Raw genomic sequence first — 9,173 nt, 5'->3', positions numbered from 1 at the left:
TGAGTTTCCATTATTTCTAATGGGAAGATTCGCTTTCATATACGAGTGCTTTGGATTATGAGCTTGCAATCCAAGGTTTTACTGTATTGGGCAATAAGATGTTTCACAAAACGTGTAAATATAATTTCATTATCAATTACAAAAAAATGAAGGCTGTCAAAATGTAATAGAATAATGCGTTATTATTTTTAAATTACATTACGACACAGCCTACTGTAAAGTCCTGCTTGGGGTCCCGACAGTGTGTTTATTGAGTTTTCTGTATGATACTGTTCAGACACTTGTGTCATGCTTTTTGGGCTTTGGAGGTTACTGTAGTTACTTCTGTACATTTTGTAGTAGAAAAGGAGAAATATAGTGAGAATTTGAATGGTTGTTTTCAATTTACATTTATATACAATTTAAAATATTGTCAGAAAGCTCAATGGATAGGTGCGTCACAAATTGCACTGTTTGTGGTAGAGAATTTAAATATCACAGGAGCACAACGTCTCTGTCCTTCCATTTAAAAAGGAGTCTTTCTGGTTCGGCTTTTGAGAAACACAGCAGCTGTCATGTCCTACCCATTGTGTCCACCTGACTCTCCTGTCTCCTCACTTACGTGGTCCTTATGAGCCACACCTGTTGCTTGTTGCCCCTCGTTAGTCTTAGTATTTAAGTACTTGTTTGTCTCATCAGCCCCAGTCCTATCATTGAAACCAGTCCCCTTATTGCCTGTGTACTTCCTGATACTTGTCTTCCTTTGTTTGCCAAATGCCTGACTTCGAGTCCTTCATCTTACAAGTCTTGACACCAGCCCACTGCTGATGAAAGTGCTGGTTATTAATCCAACTGAAAGCCAGTATAAAGCACTAACCAATGCAAGAACATAACTGAATAGCTACTGACTATTGGGAAGCTGAAGCTGGGGCCTCATGCACATGCTCCACACCTGTACACGATCAGCAAGAGGGACAACTGTGTCATGGATCAAAGATTTATATAACAAACACACTTTACAAATTCAATTAACTAAGAAAACCGAAAATGTTGGCATTGAAGGGAGACTCAGACATCCTAACTTAGGCATTTTTATTTCATGCAGACAGATGAGGGACAACAGGGTGCTGACTAGGCTTGGGTGGTGTTATGGAAATGTTGTATTGCTTTTTAATATACCGTGTACCTCAGTTTAATGATTGGGTGGTATGATAGTATTAAACATTAGATACTGCCCAAGCCCAGTGTAGCCTTGGGTTGGGGGGCTGGCAGGCTGTAAAATTTGCCAACTGGACCTAGAGGGTAGCAGGTAAACTTGCCCACTTGGGGGGGGAGGCTGGGGTTGCAGCAGTAAAACTTCTAGTTGGCTTATTTTATCTCCACTGAACAGTGGGACGACAGATTTCTGGGGTATTTACCTTATTCACCCACATCACCATGTTCGACCAAGAATATTGGAAACAAGCTCTGCATTCCACTATCTCCTTCCATTTGTCTACTTGTCTTCTTTGTCTCTCAAGAAGTGGGGTAGTGGGGTACCGCAGGGTTCGATTTTAGGACCACTATTGTTCCTAATTTACATAAATGATATGGATACCAATATATACAGTAAACTGGTGAAATTTGCAGATGACACCAAGGTGGGTGGTGTAGCAGATACTGAATTAGTGGCTCAGCAGCTACAGCGGGATCTTGATTTAATTAGTAACTGGGCCTATACCTGGCAGATGAAATTTAACGTCGATAAATGTAAGGTACTCCATCTAGGGAGCAGAAATATAAAGTACAGGTATTTCATGGGTGTCACTGAAATAAAGGTAGCTGATCATGAGAAAGACCTTGGTGTGTATGTTGATGCTTCCATGTCCCATTCTCGCCAGTGTGGGGAAGCAATAAAAAAGGCCAATAGGATGTTGGGGTATATCTCCAGGTGTGTGGAGTTTAAGTCAAGGGAGGTAATGCTAAGATTATACAATTCCTTGGTGAGACCTCACCTAGAATATTGTGTGCAGGTTTGGTCACCATATCTTAAAAAGGACATTGTGGCCTTAGAAAAGGTGCAGCGTAGGGCCACAAAAATGATTCCTGGTCTTAGAGGAATGTCATACGAGGAACGGTTACTTGAGCTAAATCTGTTCAGTCTCAAGCAAAGGAGATTGAGGGGGGACATGATCCAGGTATATAAGATTCTAACAGGTTTGGATGCTGTTCAACCAAATAGTTACTTCAGCATTAGTTTAAATACACGAACTCGTGGCCATAGGTGGAAATTAGCGGGAGAACATTTCAAGCTGGATTTAAGGAAGCACTTCTTTACGCAGCGTGTAGTCAGAGTATGGAATAGCCTTCCTGATAATGTAGTGCAAGCTGAATCCTTGGGTTCCTTTAAATCAGAGCTAGATAAGATTTTAACGACTCTGAGCTATTAGTTTAGTTCTCCCCAAGTGAGCTTGATGGGCCGAATGGCCTCCTCTCGTTTGTATAGTTCTTATGTTCTTAAGAATAACTCCAACAATTGAAGATGTAAAACTCATACTGGTTGCCTTTGGTATCGCCAAGAACTATCCTGTTAAACTTGAAAACCAGATGCACAGTAAATATCACACAATGGTAAAACCTACTCAAAGAATACATATCTATGGAATACATATCCCTACAACACTAAACCACAGACTTAAATAAGGTTCGGGACTCATTTACCACCGCACTGGACTTGCCTGTGAACTAAACCCATGGAATGACACAAATAATTACACACAGACACACACATTGACACTACAACTCCTCAATGCAATGAAACCCCAATTGCTGCATCTCATAAACTCTCACAACATCAGAGAAAACCCCTAAATCTCCCAGAGAGTGTATGGCTTTGCTTTTTTCTGTCCTGTTTCATCTGTCTGTATCAATCTACATGGTTTTACAATGCCATGTCTTGTCTGTTTTACCTGCAACGTCTTATTTGTCTAATTGCGTACCGTTATGTCATAATGGGGGATGGGCAAGTTTGGATTGGCTTCACTTAATGTATCGATCAGTTGTTCAGATAATTAAAAATAAAGTTGTCCTCCAAAGAGGGGGGGTGGGGTGGTGGTTGAGTAATAAAAAACGGAAAGAACCTCTGCAAATTATGCTGTGTACTCCATGATCATGAAACCTACATCTTGTGCTGCAACTCTATTTTTGCATGACTGTTGCCTGTACTGGCCAGTCTGTCACTTTCGGGGAGCATCCAGTTCAGGCCCCCTCTTCCCTCATTTTGATTTTCAACAGGGCCGGAAGTAGAATAAGATGAATTGCATGTCATTCGAGTGTGTCAGGAAGCTGATGTCAATTTGCGGGAGACTCCCAGAACTTCCGGGGATGTCTGGACTATTGGACATCTGAAACTACCATGGTGTTTTCGCACAACACACTGACAATTCATGGACATTGATTTTGTTTGCCCTTGGAGTAGGGAGCCGCGAGGAAAGACATTTCATTGAATTTATCGTTAAATATTTTTCAGACATAGCAGCAGAGTGGGACATCAGTGACAAAGTTACAGCCATGAGTACAGACAATGCAGGCAATACAGACTCAGTAACAAGTCTTATGACCTACGGATACATGCCATACAATGCACATGGTTTACAATATACAATACAATATTAATTGTACTTTGTGAAAGTGGTGTGGACAACCTACTGGGAAAACGTAGAAAATTAGTAGGATATTTTATGGTTTAACTTTAAACCATAAAGACAGTAGTACATGAATGGCCATGGTGAAGATGACATTTCCACCAGGTGGAATTCCACACTGATGATGATCACCAGCTACGATATCCCAGTAGAGGAACCATCCTCCCATGCTGACTGACCCAGAGTTTGAAAAGATTAACAATCCAGAGGAACTACTTGAACCCTGCAAGTAACCCAATGTTATGACCTTGGCTCAAAAGGGCCATATAAACCTGGATATATGACATCCAGACCCAAAAGATGACCTGAACACACAGCTTAAAGCATCTCATAATTTATTTGACCCATAGACATCAGAAAAGGGATGTGGCCAAAACAACAAACAGAACTCCAAATGCTAAATGAAACAAAATAAGCCACTAACTAACCTATTTCTAAAACAAACATGGAAAGAAAAGAACACTAACCTACTACTAACCAAAACATAGGCAGAAAAATCCCTCCCTGTAAATAAAAGGTCTATCCTTGGCACATATAGCTTCATGCTAAGTGTAACAAAGTTCTCCCACCTGAGAGCTTAATACAATAAAGACAACGAAGTAGAAGTACCAGCAGCAATAGTATGCCGAAACACACTAGGGCCAACAAACAGCATCACACAGGCCAAACACAGACCCCCCCCCCACACACACACACAGGCCAATAGGACAATAGCACCATCCACAGGCCCTGGGAGGGAGAGAGAGAGAGAGAGAGAGAGAGAAGGTGCATACACAGAAGCCTTCACTGCCAACATAACATAAAAATTCGCAATAATTTTACTACCCTACATAAAACAGCCCAGGCTAAATGAGATGTACTTTGGAGTCAAGTTCACTATTTTAGTTCTATTTCACACTCTCCACTCTCCATGCACCTTGGCCTTAATATCTCTGGCAGGCTGAGTTTGACATTAAGCCTTTTACTTATCCTCATGAAAGTCTGCAAGCGGCTTCATTTCCTGAGATGGCAAAGGAAGTGAGAGATGAGGGGACAACACTTTTGGAGATCTCCACACTAACAGCATTACAGTACATGTGGTGGAGCCAGTACAGGAGAGCCATACAGAGAATTATGAAGTCAGCTCAAAAGATCGTAGCGACCTAACTACAAAAGTAGTTAGGGTTAGGGTTAGGGTTAGGGTTAGGGTTTTTGTTTAGACAAAAGTATACGGACACAATTCCTAATCACTGAATTCAAGTGTTTCATTCAGTCCCATGCCACAGGTGTATAAAATCAAGCACCTAGTCATGCAGTCAGGTTTACAAACATTTGTGAAAGAATGGGTCGTTCTGAAAAGCTCAGTGAATTCAAGTGTGGTACTGTCATAGGATGCAACCTTTGCAATAAGCCAGTTTATAATATTTCTTCCCTGCTAGATATTCCTTGGGCAACTGTAACTGGTGGAAAACCACGTAAAGTAACAGAGAGGGTTACAGAGCATCATAACGTTCTGCCAGCAGAATCACAATTAAACCAGAATGCAACTTTGTTTAAAAATATAGAGTGGTCTCTTAATTATTTCCACTCACACAGCCCACAATGCCTGTCACCCACTTACTCCTAATACACACGGTGGGCATACACACATGCACACGCTGTAACACCAATTAACATTTAACACTACACGTGACATTACAATACAGTACAGTGACATATAAAGTATGGTGACTATGCAGCACAATTTACAAAGTTGGCACCAGTCCAGCCCACCGCACTGCCTGACGGTACCTCCAGCACTACACTGCCCCCCTCCTAGGGGGTTAACCATCCCCCCAAGATAGTCCTGCACCACTCTGGCAATCGCACGCTGTACACAACTGTGGAGATCCACTCCAAGACCTCCCCAGGACCCCTCCAAGGGCTGTTGAACTTGGGTGACTAACCCTTCTTCTGAATGGGGCAGAGTCCCTGAGTTGATAGGCTTGTCCCCAACAGCAGCTGTCATCTGTCTGGCCGTGATCACATCCAGATAATTCCTGGTTGGCTCTTGCATGGTGCATACATGCTCCTGGAGCTGGCACAGGTAGTCCTGTCCCGGAATTGCTGACAGCTCCCACTCTGGTTTGAGCCAAAAACCAGCTCCACTGGGGTCCACAGCTCACGACCAAACATAAGGGCAGCGGTGGTGCAGCCAGTACTTTCCTGTACTATGGTACAGCACAGTGCCCAGTCCCTCATTACTAGCGTCTGTGTCCATTAAAGGGAGACATGGATCCAGGTACATTAGTATGGGGGCATTGGTGAGCGCTGGCTGAAACTGGTTAAAAGCCAGAGCACAGGCATCCATCCAAGCAAAACTGTTTCCCTTCTCTGTAACAAGGTGTAGCAGTTTTGTAATACTGGTGAAATCCTTCACAAAGTGTCAGTAGAAGGACACCAGCCCCAGAAAGCAGCATAACTATGTAACTGTAGTTGCTGTGCACATTATATTTTGTTGGATAATTTTAATTAAGTGTATGCCACTGATTTATGCTGTATATTATTATTATGCTTTGCAGTAATTTTATTAAGGTTAATATATATTTATTTTACATTACAATGTTATGCTGAATGATCAGATTTAATTATTATTATTTTATTTTATTATCAGTTACAGTACTCTATTATTTCAGTTATATTTACATGTGTTACATTAAGGTTCAGTATGTTCCCTTAGTTAACTTTATTCATAGTTCCTATCTGCCCTGGTTCACAGGGGGACAATTTAGAGAGAAGCGGGGGAAAGAAGGTTGAAGCGCGGCTGGAAGAAGTTGTAAGGTACTGTGTTGCCGAGTGGTGATTATTAAAAACGATTGCAAAAGGAACCGTAGCCAGCTTGTTACCCACAGCCCGAGAAAGAGACTGGCACACGCTACCCAGTTATCAAGAAACCAGGGTTACAACTGTTTCATGATCGCAGAACTGGCCAGTCCTGCACAGCTGCAGTCTTTTCCCGGTCAGTAGCAATGCCTTCCCTGCTGACCATGTGGCCCAGGCAACGTGTCTGGTGCTGGAGGAAGGAGCACTTCCGGGGCTTCAAGTGGGTACCCTGCCTGCCGGATCACAGAAGTCATGGTTTTTAGATTCTGGAATCTTCCAGTGAAGTCAACGGCAGGTACAAGTAGAATGTCAAGATAAATGACACACTGGGCTTGAGGGGTATGACCCAGGATGTGCTCCATGTGCCTTTCAAAATTGGATGGGGCATTGCACAGACTTAACAGCATCAATTGGAAGTGCCAGAGTGCCTCATGGTAAATGTGGTCTTAGGGCAAGCTTCTTGCAGAGAGGAGCATAGCTTTTTAATTAGAGCCCTTAAAGTGACTAATACAGGTCAATGCAATAATAAGGACCAGAACCAAATATATCGGAGAAACAGGGAGGTCAGACACTGGACTGTAAGGCACAAACACAGTGGGTAATTTATACAATGCTAAAGACACACAACAATCGAGAAGGGTTCACAAAAGACCAGGTCTTTTTACACCTCCCCTCACTTGTTCTCTGTAGGTGAGTGCACGCTGGCTGTTAAGGGCAGCGACCCACAGCAGCACCCAGGGAAATGAGGTTTAAGGGTCTTGGTCAAGTAACCGCAGATGTGCTGAGGCTGGGCTTGACCTGGTGAACTTCTGATTACAGGTATAGAGGCTGAGCCACATGCTTCCCCCCAGAGTCCTCACACCTGGCTTTGAACAGCTGACCCAAAAGTTAAAACCTGCATACATATACTTTATTGATCCCTGTAGGGAAATTGTCTTTACGCCTCCCACAACTTGCTGTTTTTCATAGAGTAAGTTGTCTGCGAAGGGCTGCCACCTGTAGCGGCAGTTAAGGGCCTTGCTCAAGGACCTGTAGTCTGAGGCCGGGTTTGAACCTGTGACCTTTTGATTACAGGCACACAGGCTTAGCCCACAGAACCACACGCTGCCCCCCAGCTGCCCATAATGGCCCTTTGCGGATAAGATTGCCCAGCCCTGGTATAGCCCATACTATAGATCACAGCCTCATCAATTAGAATGATCCAGTTCCTTGATACTGAGTGCACAAGCGAATACTGCACACTAGTTGAGAGAAGAGAGGTTCATCTTGAAGTCTGTTATGGAGATTCTTTCATTGCACTTTTTTTTTATTACTTTTCACAGCATGCCGTACCACTGTTTTACACCAGAGGGAAGAGTTTTACGTGTCAATAACAGAAATGATCATTATGTTAATTCTCTTAGATATAAGATATAAGACAGAAAAAAACTCAATAGCGCGGCTTCACTATCATTTATTATAGTTTAGCAACTCTAACAAAAGCCTGGGGAAAGTTGAGACTAAAGTACAATAAAGATTAAACATAGAATGATTACCCTATATTTGTATATACTGTACATTTACCTGAAATTTCACCTTTTAATACACCATTGTTCAGTAACACTAAGTGCAACACAAAGAAAAAATCGGCTCAAAACCATAATGTGTGAGATGGTAACCCCACATTTAAAGATGTACATTTTTGGCGAATTAAATCACGAATAATGACGTCATAATTGGGAAGAACTTTTTTTTAAAGAAATAAAACGCTGTTGGTATTGTTGGGGTGGTTTTGGGAATTAAACAGCTAGTCTTACCTTCTGTTTATCGTTGTGGATCTCAATACATATGTGGAAAGTCCCAAATTCACCCAGGTAACTAAAGCCCCCAGGGGGGGAGGCGGGGGGTTGAGTAGTACAGCTGCACAGAGAGTTAAGTGGATGTATACAGTGAGTGATAAATTACAGTATGACCTCAGATCTCCGCTGATAACACTGCAGAAACAACTTGGTTAGTGTCCCGCATCCCTAACACTTAGACACGAACGGCAGCAGTCGAATTTTGGAGTCGCCTGTACATCAAATATGAGGCATGAGTGATGATAAGACCAGGTGACCTATAAACACATGGTAAGACGTAAGTAGAACTTGGATGCCGGTTTGCCAAAAAAAAGGAAATGAGGGTGTGAGGGTCTCCCAGCTGAGAGACTGTTATGCTACAGAAATACTTGATTGTCACTAACGAACTTATCTGATGACGCACATATCTGACTGAGATCCCCAATATGTACAAAGAGAAGTCATCCAAAAGAAATGACAACAATCAAACTGTAACTCCAGATGCAGTGACAGTTGTCGAACAGTAGGTGATGATAGGAGAGAATGAGTTGCGGGCGGGTTTTATGTAAACTTTAACCAGGTTAAGTGGTAGCGTCTACCGAAAACCAATAGCCTAAAGTACATTTCGCAACAAAAAGGAGGAGAATCAAGGTATTATAACAACGTTTCGTCATATCAGTAAATATGTAGCTCGATTCGACACGCAAGGCCAATTTAAAATGTCCAGGTATTGTAACGCTTTAACATTTGCAAATTATTTGTGTGAGGAAACTCAGGGTTTCAGAAGTCTATATTATTGTGTTATGAACACAAAATTAGGTACATTAAAAGTGCCGGGGCATTTTGCAAACCA

The sequence above is a fragment of the Brienomyrus brachyistius genome, chromosome 9 (genome assembly GCF_023856365.1).
Source record: "Brienomyrus brachyistius isolate T26 chromosome 9, BBRACH_0.4, whole genome shotgun sequence".
In the NCBI taxonomy this organism is placed as follows: Eukaryota; Metazoa; Chordata; class Actinopteri; order Osteoglossiformes; family Mormyridae; genus Brienomyrus; species Brienomyrus brachyistius.
This window is presented reverse-complemented; position numbering follows the sequence as displayed.